This window comes from Euprymna scolopes, chromosome 4 (assembly GCF_053919585.1).
Source record: "Euprymna scolopes isolate OS-2025 chromosome 4, ASM5391958v1, whole genome shotgun sequence".
NCBI lineage: Eukaryota > Metazoa > Mollusca > Cephalopoda > Sepiida > Sepiolidae > Euprymna > Euprymna scolopes.
Genome location: NC_136485.1, coordinates 134,197,908 through 134,221,444, shown reverse-complemented (window position 1 = coordinate 134,221,444; position 23,537 = coordinate 134,197,908).

The window sequence follows — 23,537 nt, the reverse complement described above, 5'->3', positions numbered from 1 at the left end:
TTACCAGATAATCTACCCAAACGTACCACTTACTCTGTTTGCAATTATATCCGATTTAATAAGCTTCATTTATTTATTCATTTATATTTTACTATAGTGACAATAGCAACACCCAAATTCATTTTTACGGATATGTATTGTTTTAGCGTTTACTTAAAACAACCATTTTAGCCATCTAAAGCTCGACACACATGCGAGCGTATGTTGGCGCTTAATGTGGAATTCAAACAGAAAAATCTTTCTTTTTCTCTTGGTAAACTCTAACAAGAATATTTTTGTTCCATACAATTAACAGGCTCAGGTAATATTAATACTTCATATTATTGACTTTGAGGAATAGCTTTTCTATTAAATTTCTTTATTGTTCTATGTTGGTTTTATTGCTTTTGAAATATTTTCATCTTCAACGAATCGGCTTATTCCCTTATTACGAAAATGATCGCTCCCTTCGATGCAACACGAAACCTGGTAGAATGCCAGGGGTGAACCAAGTGAGGATTCATTTCAGCGTAATATCAGAGAGCAAAGAAATAAGGTGTCTCAACAGACTCAGCATTTTATAACCATCGATCGTGATTCAATCGGATTTGTGCATGAACGTTGAATTGACCCTTCGTATCCGCGATAAAAAAAAAATTAATACGCGGCAAGAGCCCCTGTTACGAAAGCAGCTTTATTCTGTTTTATTTTTGCAGAAATCCAAGAAAACATCGCAATTGACCTTAGAGGGAATAGATCCCGATTCATCCCCGATGTTTCAGAAATAGCGTATCCCATCACGCCGTAAATAAATAAGTAAGCGAGATATAATGCAGAGATTGAGAAAAAAAATGGAAGAGAGGTTAAGTAAGAGATTTTATTATTTGCATGCACTGAACTAACATGCAGATTTACGCAGCTCCCTATACAACTGAACAACAAAGAGGTGAAACAACGTAGAAGTTTGTTAAGCCTACTTCATGAGCGATGAGTACATCACGGCTTTCCTATTACCAATGTAATACAAAATTACATAACCGAATACTAAGCGACAATATTTGTATTGTCGAGAGAAAGGTTCGTGCGATGTGTTAAAATGAGAACCCTAATGAAATGAGATAACATACGAGTAAGGAATGTAAAAAAACGAATCCGTTGAAGGTTTCCCGATTCATATAAATTTTATTAAACATTTGTACATGAGCGTTCAACTAAACTTTAATATTCGTGATGAAAGCATTTAGAAAAAATGTAAATAACTTATATAAATATCAACTTTATTGTCGTGTATATATTCTGAAATCTGGCAGATATATTATTGATTGTCTGCTATTATAGTCTTCGCATATCAAGGCCCAAATACTACTCGAATACAAGGCTTTACTGAGGGCTGATAAAGAATGATCGATAACCGTGAGGCTTGATAATGACATTAATGATAAGACAACATGTTATTGTTTAATATGAATTTGTTGACGATCACATTAGTGTCAGCTGTTCTACAGATGGGAAGGAAACAGTTCTTTCAGAATTATGTTCCAGAGATGTCAAGGGAACTTCTCTCATAATTGATACTGACTTATTTGCGAAATCTAATTCACAAATGTTAAGCAATCACGAAGTCACAAGATTTGAAGTATCCTACACATCTAGAATGCACAATTCGCCCATGCATGGAGTATTACTTTTTGTGTATTTTTCAGTAACCCCTTTTTCCTTGACCGGGCCTCAAAAGTCTCAAACTATATAGATCCCTCACTATCACCCAAGATCTAGCCCTTGTTTCATCGTTGCAATATTGCGTTTCTATGTCCGTGTTACAAGTAATTTTATAGAATGTGTTCTGATTCTTCGTATCACTTCTTACTCTTCAATGTAAGTACCCCCGACTAACGCGATAAGAAGCAGAATCTCATATCATTTGGGTAGAGGTCATCAGATGCCGGAAATCATTCTACTTTTATTATGTCTTTCTTGAATAATTAAACTCATGGTCTCGTTCTCCTTGTTTCCTGCACTTTTTGACAGTAACAATATGAGAAACTTGAAATGTGTTGTGGAATGACACGTTATTGCTCACTTTATTACATAGAGCCTCTATAAACATTGTTCAAAATAGTATTACCTTACATCTAAGTCGAAATATTTTTTGTTCGGGATGAATGGCAGTTTAAAAATATAGCAAAACATCAGATAGCTTGCGGAGATCAAGCATCCAGTTAAAAGCACATAGATGCTATTTAAGGTTTACAGATACAGTTATAGCAATTTCAAGTACAACATCAACCCGATAATGGCCAATATTTGAAGTTTATAAGTAAAAGCAATATAAAGGCTTTACATTTTCGTCACTGCTTGATTTTATCTATGAAATCTTAGGCGTATGTATGTTGACAATATTTTCTGGAAAAAGTTTTATTAATAGTTTTATCTACACATAGACATTAGATAAAAATAAGCATTGTTGTCAGGTATACATTCATTGGATTAGTTATATACTAGTAGGACCTGTGTCTCAGCGTTGCTCCTGATGAATATAAAATGATAATTGAAAATATCTCACTGGGCATATCAATAACAAGATTACAAAATCGGAAAATTGCTTTAATGTGTGTTTATGATATAGCATGAATCGCTCAACCTCGTATAAAAGTATATATTTTTTCATATGGCATCGCCAATTACCAAGGCCAAGAGGCCACTCGCGTATAAGGGTTAAAGAGTGTACAGTAGAAATTGGACAATATAGTAATTGTAAGTAATGGAAATTCGGCTCATCAAAAACTTGTTTATGTTAGACTTGAAGACAACCATATTGTAGTAAGTTGGGATGCAGGAAAACGGAAGACAATTCTATAGGCGTGCAGTTCTAAGAAAGAAGCTTTGTTCATGGAATCTACGTTTAGGTTTAGGCACAGATAAAGAGTAGGGGAAATTGTTAATTGTGTTTTCTGCTAGACGGATGTTTCTTGTGAAAGTTTGACGAGGAGAGACCATAGATTAGAGCTCAGCCGAGCACTTGCCATAAAACTAACGATAAAGCAGAGATAAACGCGCAATATCTCTTCTGTTAAACTAAAAGTTGCAAGGAAGAGAAAAGGATATCGCCTACGAGGCTATGAAGTCTATTTCGAAATCTATCAAGGCAGGATGAGTCCTTTCTAGCAGCTCCTGCGCAGATGTGGCAACATTACTCCATCATTGGACGTACCTGGCTCTTATATAGATAGAGAATTGCATCAGAAGTGGGATATCTACTGGATTGATAGAAGGATCCCACCATTTTTCAAGCGACCTTGGCAACGGATTTTATGTATGTGTTCCATTTAAGATCGGGAGTAAAGGTAAGGCCTAGAAGCTTGTTAAAACATAAGGCCTCCCAAGACGAGATCCATTCATTTCAATTGATGCCAGATGGGGATCAGAGCGTTGATGATATAAAGACAAAGGCTTGGTTTTAGATGAATTAAAGGTAACCGGACACCTCTTTCCCCATTGCACTACGTGCTAAAGGTCAGAAGAGAGAGAATCGGAGAGAACTTGGTCATTTACGGTCTTAGATGTGCTACCATAGATTGTAGTGTCATCAGCATAAATGTCTACGAATGATGTAAGGATGTGATTTGGAAGATTATTAATGTAGATCAGGAAGAGAGATGGACTCAGGATGGACCTCTGAGGGGCTCCAGCATTAATACTGTGAGCTTCTGATTTTTGTCCATCAACTACTACTCTTATGGGCCTATCAGATAGAAATGATTTATTAATTGAGAAGACATTTCCAGCTATATCGTAGCTGAAGATCTTGTGAAGTAAACCTTTATGCCATACTCTATCAAAGGCTTTTGGTATATGCAGAGCAATTGCCTAGAAAGGTAGCCTCCGTCGAGAGATTCGCTAATCCTATGAGATATAACTGTAAGCACATCTGCTGTAGATCTGGCAGAATAGAAACGATATTGCGTGTCAGTAAGAATGTTATTTTTGTTAAGATGGTTGATTACTTCTCTAATTAAGAAAAATTCCAGCAACTTACTCATGATGCACAGGAGACTTCTTGGCCTGTACTGAGAGGGGGATGAGTGATCACCTGAAATCTTAAATACAGGGCATACTGATGATATTTTCGAGGGTGATAGCAAGTAATTCTCCTTAAACAGGTTTGTAAGTATGCGGGCTAGTTCTAGTTGAAGTCGTTTGAGTACTATAATTGGAATACCGTCAGGGCCGGTTGCTTTAATAGAATCAAGGTTTTTGATTAGCTTGGCAACACAACGTACAAATATTTCTATATCACATAGCGTGTTTTCTGAGACAGGAGGAAATATTAAGGGTTGGCGGCTTTGGTCGCAAAAGGTTGAATTAGCTGCAAAGTTCTTGGCAAATATTTTGGCTTTGTCTGATGCTGACAAGATTATCTTAGATACATTTATGATAGTTGGGATAGAACACGGGCTTCTGTTCAGGATTGTGTTTGCTATTTGCCAAAACTGGTGGGTACCAAGCCGCTGCTCAGCTACTTGGACTTGACGGACTGAGCATACAAGTCTCTTGCGTACTTTATTACATTTTACAGTGGTTGCTGGCAGTCCTGAAAGCGTCTTTAGTCTCAGTACAGCTATTACGTTGGAAGCAATGGAAAAAGTAATTTCTGTGCGCACAGCGTGCTGTTAGGTTATTGCTGAAATTCTTTCCAGTGTATGAAACGGTATTTACCTACAATTAACCATTCCGTCAGGTCTGATAATATAGAGGACACCATCCACTTTAAACATGGAACGCAGAGGTAGATCTGATATAAATGTACGGAAGCTATCCCAGTCAGTCATAGTGTATCGATATACTGTACGATGGAGAGGTACATCTGAGGACATTACATTTCATTTTTATCTTAACTGATAATAGAGTTGTCTGAAGATCCAAGTCGAGAGAGAATGGAAGCTTAACACAGTTCAGGGCAAGTTGTAAGAAAAAGGGTTAGGAGACTTGCATACACACGGGTGGGTTCGTGAACAATCTGAGTGAGGTCATAAGCAATGGAGAAATCATGACATAACCTCCCCTCATCATCGGTCTTGTTTGAGTGAGTTAACCATTCCACATTTTGAAGATTGAACTCTCCACAGACATGAATATTATCTGAAGGATAAGCAGATAGGACATAATCAATTTTCTCATATATGCTTTTAAAGATAGTAAATCTGCTGTTGTGGGGCGATAGAGAGCAAATATAAACGCAGATGTTTGAGCAAGTGCAACCCGGAAGCACATATAGGGTAAGTTAGGTCCTTCTCTGGAGATGTCCTTACCAAATGGAAAGCCGTCTTTTATATAGACACATATCCCATGCCCATGGCGGTCCTGGCAGTCAGATTTGGAAGTTAAATTAGAGTATCCTTTAATTACGAACTCATCTAGGGAAAATAGTCTGTCCGATGCCAGTTTTGCTTAGAAAAAATATATCTGGTTTAGTCTCCTGAAATTTGGTTTCAACCTCTGGAAGGTTAGAACGTAGATCCCTGATATTCGAGAAGGAGACATGAGAGTGGAGTCTACGTTAGAAGTTGGAGATTCGGGGTTTTTCGTGTATTTTTTATTGAAACTTTTCATGATGGAGTTTTGGGATTTGTGGACTAGGTCGGCAGACTTGCTTGGAGCGGAGCAGAGAAAGAAAGTAAGAGAGAAATAGAAATGAAGAAATACTTTTGTAGCACATGAAAAGGTAAAGCCGTAACAATTACCCACTAATATGGCATCGAGAGGCCCCGCCAGAAGCCATTGCATGATCCAGAATCCATTCACCAACTGGCAATACAGCAGCCCTAGTATTTTGCACCTGTTGATAGGACAGCCTCCTTAGTGGTCAATCAAAGGGTCGAGTTCTTGACTATGAGGCGGATAACGTCAGCCCAGAAAAAACGTTTACCTCCGGCAACCTTACTACTGACATGGCTACAAGGATAGACATAGAAACAGAAAATTTCCGACATCTCTGGCGGCTGTTCATGCAATATACTGCCAACATATAATACCGCTTTTTCTTCTCACTTTGTCAGAAAAATCGCTCATTAAAAAATGAGGACTGAGGGACAAATAAAGAGAAGCGAGTGTAACGGGAGCTACCGATAACGCATCCACAATACATTATCTACTGTCCATATGAATTGGTTTAAGCTTGCTTATTTCAGGATGGATTTATTCAAAATGTCTATCAAAGACAAATGTTAAATATTTTTATATACGAAGGTAAAAAGTGGAGTAATTAAGAAAGTGATGGTTTCTTAAAATATGTTTGATATTCTGGGAATGAAAGAATGTGAGTCTACAGACAGTATCAATTTAAGTAATTGTCGCGTGGCTATATTGAGATAAACATGTGTGAACGTTCATTAATGTATTTTTATTACAGTATTGTACATCAGTGGACTTCACTGGATGAAATAATAGATCAGGATACACAAATAAACATATAACAATAAATATAGTAATATTATGAGCAATTATGTTTAAATAAATATTAAATAGAGTGTGTTAACGTATTTGTATTACCGCATGAGATATCATAATTCTTATAACGTAATGATATTACACCTATAAAATGTGACGCTGCTCTGACTTTGTGGAATTTAGGTAAATATATTCCCGGTATTTACTGGTTTGGTAGGAGGAGATAAATTATATGAAACGTAAGCTTGTTCTACTCTCCCTTTAGAATACGAATTCGGGAGAAGCGGAAATGAAATGTATGTAATAATTTTCTGTATGAAAAAAAAAACTGGGCGATGTCCTTAAACATAACATTCCAGTTGAGTTAAAACATGTTTTGGCCTATAAATGCAAAATCTTAAGTAATAATGTATGATCATTTTATTATATCTGTTTATATTAATTAAATTAAGGGTGCCCCATAACGCTCATCGATGGAATCAGAAATCAATATATATATATATATATATATATATATATATATAGATAGATAGATAGATAGATAGATAGATAGATAGATTTTTTGCCTCGATACCAGGTCAATATCCACCTCAGCTAGTGACGTTTCCGTTGTTTTATTATCTGAATCACAACTATATCTGTAACAAATATGGACAAGCTTAACCTGATTGTATTCACCTTTACTAAATAGTATCATTAATTGTTTAATTTACAAGGTGAGAATAGTAACATTATTCAAGTACAGTCTAGAAACTGAATCGGAAATAAACACAAACAGAGTCGCTGATAAATGTATTCAAACACTTTCCAAAATGAAACTATTTAATGAGATGTGCAAATATATCTTTTAGCCATACTTGAATTTTTCAGATAATATCAACTCTGTGACAGAGTGTGAGCTATTTTAAAGTTAGATGCCCTTTTGTCTGTCTTGCGAAAGTACAGCTCTTTATAGTTCTAGAATGTACTCTCTCGCAAATGTTACGCCTTCTCCCCTCCCTCTCGTTCTCTCTTTGTTTATGTGCAAAGAGGTTAGTTTATTGCTAATATCCTGGAGCACCCTATCGGGAAATGCCAGTCATTATTGTAAGTAGCGCTGCACTGCCTCTGGTGTGCTGGCATTATAATCGTTACCTGATCGTTACCTGATCTTGTGTCTACCCTTTGATAAAGTAACTACATTCTTATGTTCGAGTATTTTCTCTCTAAAACGTATTTGCCATCTTGGACACCTTCCAATAAAAGTGTTGCTCTGCGGATCGCATACACAAAACAAGATATTACGATTTTATTATCCATTCTTTTTCATAATGTAAAAAATGTATTTTTTTCAGAATCGGTGTAGCATGAAAACTTGCTTATTTTAAGTTATTGACTATTTTTAAAAATAGTAACAAAATATTTCTGATAACAATTTAAACACATAATTGGGATGTTTTTCATAGTTTATTAATAACGGCGTACATATATATAAGAAAATAAATTCGAAAACTACAACTTATTTTTTTTGCACGGATATGCAAAGGCTTAATAATCACTGCCGATTTATAAATATCTCTGGCAGGTAATAGCGCTCTAATAATTAACGACTTGTACTAAGGATCTGGGTGTAGCAAGTTCGAATTCAGTTCGTTGCACAAAAGTCACTTTCACTTACGATGTTGGCAATATTCTCGTGGTTCCTCCGGTAATCCCTGATGTCTTTGTACGAAATATCCTATAAGAAAAACATCGGGTAAACCAATGCCAACAATGTCTCTGATCTATCGCCATTGTCATGGCAAGTGCTCGACTGACCTTCAATCTATTTATCAATCAATCTCCAACCTATCAAACGTTTAGAAAAAATATTCGACTAACTACAACCACTATAAATGTTTTCCCTCTCTCTCTATCTGGCGTTAAATCTAAATGCAGTTTCGATTAAGAAAGCTGTGTTCCGAGGTGTGCCCGCCGGTAGAACACTGTTTCCCTGGCATGCTTCCCGATGGAATACAACATGATAGCATTCAAATCCAATGTAAACAAGCTCTTGTTGAGCCGTCCCCATAAATAACCAAATTCTACCCAATTTACACCATTAACAATTACTACACAACCACCTTATATTCATTAACCCTTATCATTGAGTCGTTTAAGGCCTGGATAAGTGGTGACTCTAAATTAAAAAAGATTATTCATATTCATACTATATGACGATAATTAATATCTTATGCCAGCTATTAAAGGACGCGAGGAACCTTGGTTTAGAAAGACATTATTATCACTACTAATAAAATTAAACCGCGTATGTGTCTCAAACGATTAGCAGAATATTACGAACTGCACACGCCATCAATAAAACACTGAGAATACATAGACGTATTTCTAATCAAACACCCTGCGCTAGTTTCTTTATTTTAGTAGTTATCTCCCTTGAATATTTTAGCAATTATGTTTCGTGCATGAGAGGCTAAATAAACACGTACCATGCATTATTTAAATTTATTTATCGACTTCGATCTCAAGAGGCTTTAGCTCATTTATATGAATAATTACGTTTCTTTATTTTAACCAAAAACACAAACACGAATATAAAATAGGATACGATGATTCATTCAGTTTTTTTTTTTTACAGGAAGTGATTAATTATACATTAACTTTTGTAGTTTTCATTTAATGTTTGCCTTTTGAACACTGACCACAGGAAAGTACTTAAAGGAAGTAATTAGCCAAGGCTTAATTGTTATTAGATTTACATTATTTTTATGAGGAAAATGTAATAAAAAATGTACCGCCAAGGGATTTGTACTAAATGTAATTGTTATGGGTGATTAGCTTTTCCGTCCGAGTCAGCTTTCATGTATGCCAATACACTTAAATGCGTTTCATGTCCAATCAGGCCCACAGCTTAGTATAAAGATCACTATCATTTACATGGGTCACCTTGGGTGAAATGATCGGCCGAAATAAACTTAAACAACATTGCTCAGAGAGCTGATACCTCTACAGACAATATAAACCTTCTTTAGCTTACAGCATCTTGAAAGCATCATCACTAAAATCCTCAACTCAATCACACGCATCTGATATAGAAAGTGGTAGCTTTTAAAATTCATATATTAATAGCATTTAAACTGAATAAACTAGTATATTTTTGAATTAGTTTTACTACGATTTGAATCTTAGGCTTTATTCGCACAGTGTTTCAGCCGATGTAAAGTTTGACGTTCTATAGAACTCGGGAGGCTTTCAGTTGATCACGGGATGAATATATATATATATATATATATATATATATATATATTTGGGGTACCAAATTGGTTAAAAGGGAAAATTATTCCCAACTCGCATTTAGGTAAAAATGCACTTTCATAAATAATTCAATTCATTCAAAACATATTGCTAAAAAGACAAAACAAAAAAAAACATCTATGTAAATCGCGACATATCCAGACAGTTGGCGAGATGGTCCAGGGGTAAGGGTTTAGGCTCATTACCGTTGGGTCCCGATTTCGAATCTAGCTAGATACAGCTACTCTGGTGAGTCGTAGACGACGAAACACGTGTCAGTGGATAATTATATTTTAAAAATAATATATATAGAGAGAGAGATAGGTAGATAGATAGAGAGAGAGAAATCGGAAATCTTTCTGTCAAACTAGAGAATCTTTCTATTAAGTGCTGAAATTTGCACCGAATTTCGAAGGTAAACTATTTAATTCACGTGAGTAGTATGGTATGACAGATAATGCTCGATGTAAAATACCGCCGTAAGTGACACTGTTTTGGAGGTTGAAGGCCAAACCTCAGTATGATCGATACGCCTAATACACTTCCAAATTACTTCACCCTTTCACTCGGTCATGGCTAACAGAATTACAATCTTGGATATCAGAATTTAATATCGTCAAGTGTTATTTCACTTAGCGTGTTTTAACTTAGTTTACTTGCTGTTATTTATCATTTAAAAGTTACTCATATTTGAATTTTGTTATTATTTTCGTCGTACTTTCGTCTTAATTACATCTCCTTATATCTTCATAAACATCATGGCGCGTTTACTCTTACGTAACAGCAAAATGGCGTCATTAGAGCATATATAAATACAACATAACAAATCGTTTTCCAATAAAACACATTTTAAAACAAGTGTGAACGTAATATATCCCAGGCATTTTTTCTTACTAAAGCCAGCCTTCATTAATTTTTGTAATTGCATTTCTTTGTAAAAAGACCCATGAATTACTCTTTTTATCTCAGATTTTATGTGAAAGATGGTATAACTTTCTGGCATTCATATGTATCTATATAATTATAAAACTCAAATGACCTTGTAACGCGTGTTGTAACCCAACAACCGGTTACGGCTTCCGGCTGCGCATGCGTACATAATCAAATAACAACGCGACAATTACATGTATTGTTCTACTGTGTACGTTTTCAGCGTCTCAATTGATTTTTTTGCGTTTAAATTATCCAAATAAACAATTGTAAATACTTTCTGCATTTTTTAACATCCTTCAACCCCATATTATGTTTAAGTTATTTTAACGCGATTTTCTTACAAATAAATCTACTTTAACCCGTTGACAACCATAGGAGCATTTTACAACGCCGATTTACACACTGCCTTCCGTTTATTTTCCATCTTTAATACAACTTTCTTAAGAAACATTCATACATTTTCTTCTATACTTCCAACATGAATAAATGACCCCGAAAATATTATTTTAATTTGCGTTACAAATAAATAAGCAACGCGAAAATAAAACGTATTGTTTACCGCGTACGTTTTCAGCGTCCCAACTGCTTTTTTTCATTTAAATTAAAAGATATATCAAAATTTGAATTTAACTTTAAATAGTATTGTATCTGTTCAATGCACATTTACCTATAAGTATAGCAAACCACTTATAATTCAATAGCTGTAAGTTTTTTTCAAAATAAACAATTATAAACAGAACGACTCATAGAAATCTATCTATATTCTTTTTCATTTTAATAGAAATGTTTCTGTTATGTCACAAAAACTATTTTCTTTATGTCACAAGTGTCAAGCTGATACAGTAATTCCATAGCTAATATAACATACTGACCCAACGGGTCACGGGTAGTCTAGTATATATATATATATATATATATATATATATATATATATATATATATTATGTGTCAGGTCATGTCATATGCTACTGGTACCATGTAACCCAGTACTACCTGCCTCATGGTCGGGTCACCGGCGACTAAACTGGTTCCCCCACCAGACATGTTTGGTGAGGAGGGCGGCTAGTCTCCCTGGAGGATTAAAAACAAGACCTTCCAAAGGGCGAATGAACTCTTTTTCTGGGTCAACGGCCAACTAGCACCGTGTATATTTGTGTGTGTATATGTGTATTGGGTGGAGAGGGCTCCCGTAAGCCGTGGTGAAGGCAACCTTTCTAAGAGAAGCAAATCTCTGATTTAAAAAACCATAAAGCGGGAGACCAGTACACGCATTAACCTGGTATGCAGTTTAATTTGTTGCTGGCTATCTTGCTCTTGCTTGTTGCTGGATCTCAACATTTTGAACCGAGAGAGAGACTTAGCTGTCGTACTAAGTGAACACTCTGTAACATCATCTTGGTATAGATACTCCCTCAGGCATTTGGGCTCATGGATTTTAAATGTCTGAGGGAGTGGAACTCGTCTGACAAGACGTTGCAATCATCATATATATATATATATATATATATATATATATATATATATATATATATATATATATACGTTTTATCTTTTATTACCGTATCTTTCTGTTAAGTTACATTATTGTTTCAGCTACCCGGCCGTTTTTTTGGCCGTCCGTAGCTTCCTCAGACTTTTACAGAAAATTGTCTGTAAAAGTCTGAGGAAGCTACGGATGGACAAAGCGGCCCGGCAGCTGAAACAATATTGTAACTTAACAGAAAGATACGGTCATAAAAAATAAAACGCATATTTGCTCAACAACAGTATTGAGCACTTTCTTCAGTTTTTATTAATTACCATTTCTACTATATATATATATACCTCTATTTTCCTTTTATGTATCTAAATGATGCGTATCGCAAATAAGCAGATTTCCTTCGCGCGTGCTTCTTTGCTGTGTGACGTATTATCGGGTGTATGTTTCCTTATATACCAGGTTGTTTCCAAGCTCTCTTTTACCCAATAATAATCATGTTATGTGGATTCATCTCAACCCTCAATTCTCTCACGGTAATGTACTACCATCTACCAGAAAATCACCGCAATCTTTATTTTTGTTTCAACTTGGTAAATGGGGAAATATTATCATAAAATTATACACACACACACGCGCACACACACATATATGTATACGTACAATATATGAAAGTATATATGCATATATGTATATATATATAGAGAGAGAGAGATAGAGAGAGAGAGAAGAGAGAGAGAAAGAGCATATTAGATTTATTTTATTAGTTAAAAGTAGAAAGAAACGGTCAACAAGAAGAGAGTTCCACAAGATGTGTTTTTTTTTTCCTGAATGAAACTACTCAGGTAAGTAGGTGTATCACACTCAGGTATCAAAACAGTTAATTGATGGCGACCACTAGAACAAATAAGTCAAACGAGTAGGAACAACAAAAAAAACAGAAAATAAATAAAACAATTTTGCAGGACACATGATTTAATAGTACTTAACGAACTGACTGAGACAAGCAACACTACGCCTGTAAGAGATAAAGGAGTGATAGACTGGCGTCGATTAAATTGCAGATACGTTCCTTCACTTTATCAAGAATTCTAAAATCGGAGAGAGCTTTCTCAAGCAAAATATAACAACACTACTCTATGCATGACTAGTAGATGTGTAAAGATGGAAAATGGGCTATAGTGCGCGAAGCTGTGTAAACGGTATAGAGAACCTACTTTACGAGAAGTAGAAAGAAAAGAGTCTAATATATATGCGCCAAGAGAAAGTTGCTGATAAAAAGATCAAAAAGTTTCAGGCCATTTTTCTCAAACGCAGTCTCGTACAAGAGAATCACAGAAGGAAAATAGACACGCCAACGATTGAAAGGTACGAGTTGCGTTTTAACAGGATTAAACAAAATAAGCCATATCGTAGTCCAATCTACAACGGAACCGAGGTCATGTTCCAGATAAGCTACTTATTTCAACTGACCGGGGGAGATGGGCGAAAAGCATCACCAGTTTTGAGAGTAGTGTCATAGAACTGATATGAATTTTCTGAACATTATGCTTTAGAAGATTATTGGGAAATGGAACAAAGTTGAGCCTAGAATGTAGACCTGAAGAACACTACATTGATATGCAAAAAATGAAGAGACACCTTCCAAAGTTATTTGCATGCTACGATCAGAAAGAAAATATATTATGTACTGAACTTTAACACTAATACCAAAACCTTGAAGTTTATATAACAGGAAAGACCACCACACTTTTCAGACGCCCTCGAAGTGGCGAGTGTAACAGCTCTACTCTCTTCTGAATTATCTATAAACCGAGAAAGCCGTTAAGTTATAACAGTTAAAAGACGTGCATTTGATCGAAAACTATCAAATCTCTACTGGACACTACTAACAGAACCAGAATTTCCAGGAAATCAAGCTTGCCGTTGACTAACTTTTCGAAGAATTTGCTAATAACAGAGAGACAACTAACACGACGATATTTAGTTGGGCCATACATATCACAATCATTGTTCATGATAGGAACAACATATGAATCCTGTCATCAAGAAAAGAAACATGATTTTGATAAGTGGGGATTGAATTGTTTCGAGAGGATAAAAGAAAGGTCAGGAGCACAAGGTTTACGAAGGTCAACAGAAATTAAATCCGGAACAGAAGCCGTAGACTGGTAAATATCAGAAAGGCCCCTAGCTTCACTCTTTGGATTGATAACTATAGCGTCAAGAGACTACTTAATTATCAAAATATAATCGGGCAAAAAATCATCAGAATCATCAATAGAAGAATTTCCAGCAAAACGATGAACCAATAGGTGCACCTTATACTTGAATACCATTAAATAAACTAAATAGACTATTATTGTCATTATTAACCACACTATTATAGATTCACCAAAAAATCTTGAGAGCACGCCTTTTGTGTAAGAACAGCAAATATTCGCATAGTTATGATTGGAGATTAAATGTGTCATCTACATATGGAAATAGAGTAATGGTATTATGTGGTTACGTAATAATTGTTTCTCATAAAAAACTCACATAAATATTCGCAATTGTTTGCCACAACTGAGCTAACGGATGTATAATATATTCTAATATAGAACATCTTTAAAACTAAATGCAACGGATGTATTAGCAAATTTCATCACCTCAACGAATATGAATTCAGTAAGTAAAGATGACGATAATTGACCCGGATATAAAAGAAAAACAACATATATTTTTCTAAAATAGGACACGAGTGAATAAATGGTTAATAGTGTAGGGGGGACGGAAATATATTAGCAAACTTAGATTTTTCGAATAAATATCAAAAAACTTTAGTCGAACTTTACTTTAATTCTTAGTCTGTAGAATATTTAAGATCCACTTTGCAACCTGTTGTGGGGATAACCATTTTGCAACCTGTTGTGGGGATAACCATTTTGCAACCTGTTGTGGGGACAACCATTTTGCAACCTGTTGTGGGGATAACCATTTTGCAACCTGTTGTGGGGAGAACCATTTTGCAACCTGTTGTGGGGACAACCATTTTGCAACCTGTTGTGGGGACAACCATTTTGCAACCTGTTGTGGGGATAACCATTTTGCAACCTGTTTTGGGGACAACCATTTTGCAACCTGTTGTGGGGACAACCATTTTGCAACCTGTTGTGGGGGCAACCATTTTGCAACCTGTTGTGGGGACAACCATTTTGCAACCTGTTGTGGGGACAACCATTTTGCAACCTGTTTTGGGGACAACCATTTTGCAACCTGTTGTGGGGATAACCATTTTGCAACCGGTTTTGGGGACAACCATTTTGCAACCTGCTGTGGGGACAACCATTTTGCAACCTGTTGTGGGGACAACCATTTTGCAACCTGTTGTGGGGGCAACCATTTTGCAACCTGTTGTGGGGACAACCATTTTGCCACCTGTTGTGGGGACAACCATTTTGCAACCTGTTGTGGGGATAACCATTTTGCAACCGGTTTTGGGGACAACCATTTTGCAACCTGCTGTGGGGACAACCATTTTGCAACCTGTTGTGGGGACAACCATTTTGCAACCTGTTGTGGGGGCAACCATTTTTCAACCTGTTGTGGGGACAACCATTTTGCAACCTTATGTTGTGGGGGCAAATTCATAGAGAGAATGTGCTGTGCAGAGACATTCGCTTTATGGATGAGCATAAGTCATTTAACCTTGAGTGAATAAAGGCTGAGGGTATGATCTCTGAGCCGATATAAGTAGGAAGTACACCGCTTTCATCAACTAACTGTTTCTGAAATTTAGCTTCTAAGCAAGTTGTTGCGTCATGCGTGTCAACAGAGCTCATGTTGATAACGTGTTCTATGTAATCATGCATGGCTAATATTTTATCGACGCAATGCAAATTATTTAAAACACCAACCTGGAGCCTTTATCCTGTCTTCCTATTACTAAACACTTATTTTGTCGTACGGTTATAATGAGAGAAATACGTTCTTTACGCTATACGTTGAGATACGCTATGCATACTGCTCATTAAAACAATTCTTCGATACAGCTTCTCATGAGCGAGGGCGAAATCGGTCGGCTGGCTTTATTAGTATTAATATTTTATTTTAACTATGAATATTAAAAGAACTCGACTCTTTAAAATTGCAATTATAGGCTATTAGAATGTTTATATGTGTATATATTGCACGATTATTCAGATAATAATAAAGATATTAAAATTATTCGATATATATACACATATATATATACATATATATATATATATATATATATATATATATATAATATAACTACTTCATTTACTCACATAAAATTAATATACGAAAGTATAACTTTTTGCGTAAACTTTAAGTATTTAATTCAAAAGTGCTCAATACGTAGGTATAGCTAGGTATTAAGTTATAAAATATATATGGCGATTAAGCTACACTGAATATCCCGCGTTTCAACCACTCTAGGACTTTTCAGGCTTATGCGCATAAGCCTGAGGAGTCCTAGAGTGGATGAAACACGGAATATTCGGTGTAGCTTAATCGCCATATATATTTTATAACTTACTATATATATATGTATATATATATATATATATATATATATATATATATATATATATACATTATTCAGATAAATTTAATACAATAAATCTACTGGTGTGCAAATCCAGTGATTATCCCTCTTACAAAATATTATTGGGTGTAATAATTTATATAAGACTATTCCAGCCATATATATATACATATATATATATATATATATGTATATGTATATATATATATATATATATATATATATATATAACTATGTACCTTGATGGTAAAGCTGAAACTCATTTACCGAATGGAAACCATTGCATTGATTTAGATACATTATTAAGTATCCTAGATTCGAAGACCTATTCTTATTGAAATCACAATTGGTAAGAACAGATTTGGATTGACTAAATTCTGTGGCTTCATTACTTTATTTTGAGAAAAAAAAACTGGAATAAAACATAAAAGTGCAAAAAAGAAAGCACGAAAGAGAATGAAAGTGATTGAGAATGAAAGAGATTGAGATGAAGATATATAAAATTTGAAGTTGAAAAAATATATATAGAAATAAATTGACTTTCACATCTGGCGAATTTTGCACTAGTATAGCTGCAAACTTGGGAACGGCGGAGATGATGACGTAACACGATATAAACAAATCTGGAAAATCTAAAACAGTATAGTAAATAATGGGCAATCAACAATTCCTCCACTATCCAACAATCACGAGGTTGTTGGCATAGCAACCGAGAAGGCTAACATGCTATATTGAACGCAGCAAACAACTATATCCCTGACTTTTCTTTTACAAACGGCCATTACACTAGGCGATCTGAAAATCATCCCTTCATCACTTCTCTGGTGCATCGTATCTTAAAAAAGCTAGACATCTTAAAAGCATATTGACCTGATTTCATCCTAGTTGTACTATTAAAAAAACTCTCCGCTGAAAGTATTTCTTTTAAACTCCTCATTTCAACTTTCGCAGAGAACTTGAGTTGGAACAGATACATCGAGTGCCTTGCCAAAGCTGCTATGATAAAGGTGGGCTCACTCTATCGCGCTAGAAAGTTACTTACGCCTGAAAGTATACTGTGTTTATGTATGTATGGATTATTGTCACATTTGGGCTAATGCATCTACTAATAGTCTCTCACGTCTGGACAAGGTTCAAAAGATGGTCGTCAACCTGATACGTTGTGAAGTATCATCTAGCCTTTCAACCTCTGCCCAACCGACGAAATGTTGCATCTCTCTGCCTGCTGTACAAGTGTTTTAATGGTGGATGCTTCGACAATTTCAAGCCCATGTACACCTTTGATGTAAATACCCCATCAAACCTGACAAGCAGCTAATTTCCACCCCTACACAGAGATGTCTAGATGTAAGAATCCTTCTACCCTAATACTTTCTTCTTCAAAATTGCTTCTCACATTTACTTACATGCAGAAATTCGAGTGTAATGTGAACAAACATCTTGCTGCTAAACTCACTACATAGTATTCCAGCAACCTATGTCCCGGATAGTAGATGTTACATCAAAGCTGCCCTCTACCTTATTTGAGGTTAAAATCTTATAATTGTTCTTTTAAATAATGGGATCGATGAAGGTTTTATGTACGTTTATGTGTTGCTGTATTACATTAACTATAAAACAGTAGCTTCTCATGGGGTTTCTCGATGACATATTAATGGGTAATTATTACGGCTTTACTTTATCATAGTCAACAAACAAAAATATTTCTTAACTTCTTTTGCTTCTTATCTTCTCTCTGTGTCCTACTCTAACCAAGTCTGTCAACTTATTTATTAAATCCTAAAACTCCATCGTGAAACTCTCAAGAAATATTATTTCGATAAAACCCAGATTCCAACTTCCAATGTAGGCACCTACTGTCATATCCCCTTCTCATAGGTTTTAATCCAATTACAGGAGGCGAAATGGGACCTATTCTTCCTAAGCGAAACTGGCATTGGACCGACTATTTCCCTAGATGAGTTCGTAATAAATAGATATCCTAATTTAACACCTGTATCTGGCCCGCAAATCGACATAAGAATGGAATATGTGACTTCATTGGAGTTGGCTTTTCCTGTGGAAACAAGATCCTCAGACAATACCCTTCGTTAATATTTGCTCTCTGTCTCTCCAATAAGAGCAAAGCTACTATCTTTAAGTGAATATATGAGAAAATTGAACACATCCTGCCTGCTTATCCTGCAGTTAACATCCACGTTTATGAAGACGTTAATGTTCACAACGTAGAACGGTTAGCCAACTCAACCAAGGCAGATGATGAGAGGGGGTTCTGTAATTATTTCCTTATTGTTTATAACCTAACTCAGGTTATTCACTAACCCACCCATGTATTTGTCAATGATGGTCAGTATACACGTCTCCTAGAACTTTTCAGCACAACTTGCCCTGAGCTATGTTCGTCTCCCATTCTATCCCTCTGGGATCTTCTGCCCACTCAGCCGTCTCATTTAAGATAAGAATAACATGTAATGTTCTCCGACATACCTCTCCATCGTACAATATATAGATACTCTGGCTGGCTGGAATAGCCTTCGCAGATTTATATCAGATTTACCTCTTCGTTCCATGTTAAAAAGGAATGTGTCCTTCATAGAATCAGACCTGACTGAATGGTTAATTGTAGGTATAGACCACTTCATACCCTTCCCCAAAATTTCGGCAAACAACATAACAGCCAACCGTGGTTCTCTCCAGAATCTGCTGCTGCACATAAAACACAAAAACTGCTATTTCCATTTCATCTTACGTAATAGATTTACAGGGAATAAACCGTATTCTAGACTGCTAGCAATCAATGTAAAAGAGTAAGAAAGAACAGGGAGAGAGAGAGAGAAAGAGAGAGAGAGTTGTATGCTCAGTCCGTCAAGTCCAAAGTAACTGAGCATCGGCTTGGTTCCGACCAAGTTTAACAAATAATAAATATGGTCCTGAATAAAAGTGTGTGCTCTATCCCAATCATCATCTATTTGCCTGAGGTAATCTCGTCAGAATCAGCAGAGCCAACCTCTTTGCAAAAACTTTTCAGCTAATTCTACCCTATGCGATCAGGTTTGCAGCTCCTCAGTATTGTGTCTTGTGTTTTAAAACACGCTATGCGTCATACAAATATATGTGCGTGATGTTGCCATGCAAGTGAAAACCCTCGATTCCGGTAAAGCGAATGGTCCTGACGGCATTCCTATTATAGAAAAAGGTGCAACCAGAACAACCTCCCATACTTGCAAAGTATACATTAGTATGTGTTTTATTTAAAAATTAGGGTGATCGCTCATCTCCCTCTCAGTACAGACCAATAAGTCTCCTGTGCGTCATGAATAAGTTGCTAGAATATGTGTTTAATAGGGAAGTAGTCAATCACCTCAGAAAAAAAAATCTTCCTCAGTGACATGCAATAGGGCTTCCGTCTTGCTAGATCTACAGCGGGTGTGCTAATATTTATATCTCATTTCTATGGCCATGAGAGTATATCGATACTCTATGGCTGACTGGGATAGCTTCCGTACATTTATACCTAATCTACCTCTGCATGCCATGTTTAAAAAGGATGTATCCTCTATAGTATCAGACCTGACCGAATGGTCAATTGTAGGTATAGACCGATTATATACCATCCAAAAAATTCCAAAAAAACATAACAGCTAGCCATGGTTCTCCCCGGAATTTTCTGCTGCCATCGCGCACAGAAATCATTTTTTCCATAGCTACCAAAGTAATAGATGTACTGAGACTAAAGCTGTTTTCAGGACTGACAGAAACCACTGTAAAAGAGTAATAAAAATGCAAGAGAGCTATATCCTCGGTCCGTTAAATCCAAAGTAGCTGAGCAGCGGCTTGGTTCCCACCAATTTTGGCAAATAGCAAACAGAATCCTGAACAGAAGCGTGCGTTATCTACTAAAAATCATCAATAGACCTGAGGTTATCTCGTCAGCATCAGACAAAGGCAAAATATTTGCCCAAAACTTTTCAACTAATTCTACCCTATGCGACCAAGGCCATCAACTCCCCGTAATTCCTCCTATAATAGACAACATGTTATGCTACATAAATTATATGTGCATTATGTAGCTAAGCTAATCAAGGACCTTGATTCCAGTAAAGCAACTGGCCCTGACAGCATTCCAATTATAGTGTTGAAAAAGCTTCAACAAGAACTTGTCCCAATATTTACAAAACTTTTAAGCGTTGTCTTAAGAAGAATTGCTTCCCAACACCCTGGAAAACCTCATCAGTATTCCCTGTATTTAAGAATTAAGATGATAGGTCATCTCCCTCTCAGTACAGACTAATAAGTCTCCTGTGTGTCATGGGTAAGTTGCTGGAATCCATATTAAATAAAGAAGTAGTCAACAACCTCAGCAGAAATAACCTTCTTAGTGACATGCAATATGGTTTTCTCTCTGCTAGATATACAGCAGATGTGCTAACGATTATATCTCATAGGATTAGCGAATCTTTTGTCAAAGGCTTCCTTTCTAGGGCAATTGCTCTTGACATATGAAAGGTCTTCGATAAGGCATGGCATAAAAGACTACTTCAGGTATGGTATAACTGGAAAAGTTTTCTCAATTATTAAATCATTTCTCTCTGATAGGCTCATAAGTGTAGTGACTGATGGGCAGAAATCAGAGGCCCACAGTACTAATGCTGGAGTCCTTCAAGGGTGTATCCTGGACCCAACTCTCTTCCTGATCTACATGAACGATCTCCCAAAACACATATTTAAATCATTCGTTGACATCTATGCTGATAACACGCCCATCTATATCAACACATCAAAGGCCGCAAATGACCAAGTTCTCTCTGATTCTCTATCCGCTTATCTTGAGCGCGTAGTACAATGGGGGAATACGTGGCTGGTTACTTTTAATGCATCTAAAACCAAGTTTTGACAAACTTCTAGGTCTGACCTAGATCTAAGATGCAACACTTACATCAAATTCGTTGCAAGTGGAAAATTATAGAATCGTTCTACCGCTCCAGTAAATATCTCACAGTTGACGCAATTCTCAACCTGTAGAAGAGCCAAATACGTCTAAGGATGGACTACTGTTGCCACATTTGGACAGGAACTGATAGAAACAGCTTACTCTGCCTTGAGTTCAAAATAGAATTCGTAGCCTAGTGGAGGGTGCCCCTTCCACGCAAATTCTTTCCCACAAAAGAGACGTTGCAAGCCGGTCTCTGCTTTATAGTTATTTTCATTACCAGTACTCGTCTTAGCTCCAATCTATGGGGCCCCCCTGTCCTGACATTCACGAAAAACACTCGTCTAGCTGAAAACACTATCAATAATTTTCCGAAAGCTTTATCCGTAACTAAACTTAAATGTTGATTCCATTAACAAAGCTTCTTTCTGAAAAATGTACTCCTGTGGAAGTGTGTTCTGTTTTGCCGCTTTCCACCTGACTACAATATGGTGAACAAATTTTTGATGAGCCACCCCCTTTAGTAATGCAATTTACCAAATTTCCATCACTAATGATGACTGACATGTTCCCTTTTTTACCACTGTATACTAATTAACACTTGTCCTCGAGTTGTTTTCGGGCCATGATAAATGGTGACTCCTTTTGTAAAATATTGAAAACACAAACAAAATTGTTTCCTTGCTTATCACGCTAGCAGAGAGACTTTTTTTGGAATTGAATGATGATCACCGAATGTTAAACACCCCCGTTTTTTGTTGTCATCGAAATCAATGAAATTCACCATTTTTAATCAAATCGATTCATTGTCTGCTTTAGTTCGAGACCCACCGCAGTGCACCGAGAAGAAGCTTCAAATGCCTCCCTGCAATGACTTAGCCAGCAATACATTGTAGTCTGCATTGCATAGAAAGTCTGCTGTTGATTTTATAAAATTTGTTATATATATATATATATATATATATATATATATATATATATATATATATAATGTTTATTTTGGAAAAACAAATCCATCAGAATGCTCAATTATAAGGGAAATTCGAAAATAAGAGCGTATTATTCTTATTTTTTTTTTTTACAGAAAGTTTAAAATGAGATAAGTCATATGTACCGTCGTTTTCAAATCCGAGAATTAGGGACCGTTTTTGATACACATATCAACCTCTCTTCAGCCAATACTCATCTCCTCATATAAAACTTTCTGTAAAGAATATACATATATATATATATATATATATATATATATATATATATATATATGTGGGGGGCTGTAATGGCTTGAATTAAAGTTTTAAATGCAAAAATCAAGTCTACTGCTTAAATTGTGATTTAAACAGAAACTTGGATTTCGTACGCGCCCTTATCATATCAAAGAACTTACTGTTGATTTTATATGGCTGGTTTCACTCATTGAGCGGTAATAATGGCTTCAATTGAAGCTTTAAAAAATAAGGTATCATGGCGAAATTGTGATTTAACCAGAAACCCTCATTTCGGACGCGCCCTGCCATATCCAATAACCAACTGTTTATTTGATATGTTGGTACTTTCGGCTTCTGTGGTAATAAAACTTCTCGAATGCACTTGTGATATGCGCTGGTTTTTGTAACGTGTTTACTTTGGTTAAAATTGCCTGTTCCATCTTTCATCCGATTATTTCGATTATCGCAACTTATCGAAGACATTTCGATACAAAACTTATCCAGGAACATTGCCAGGAACATAAAGTACCATCAGTGACAGATTTCACAAAAATCGGCCGTACGTACGTAGAAAACGATTTCACACAAACACACGGACCTATATATATATATATATATATATATATATATATATATATATATATATATATATATATATATATATACACTGCTAGTATGTATCCAAGTTAGTAGAGACGTCCGGCAAAGTCTGGTCGCAGAATACGCGTACGTATGATA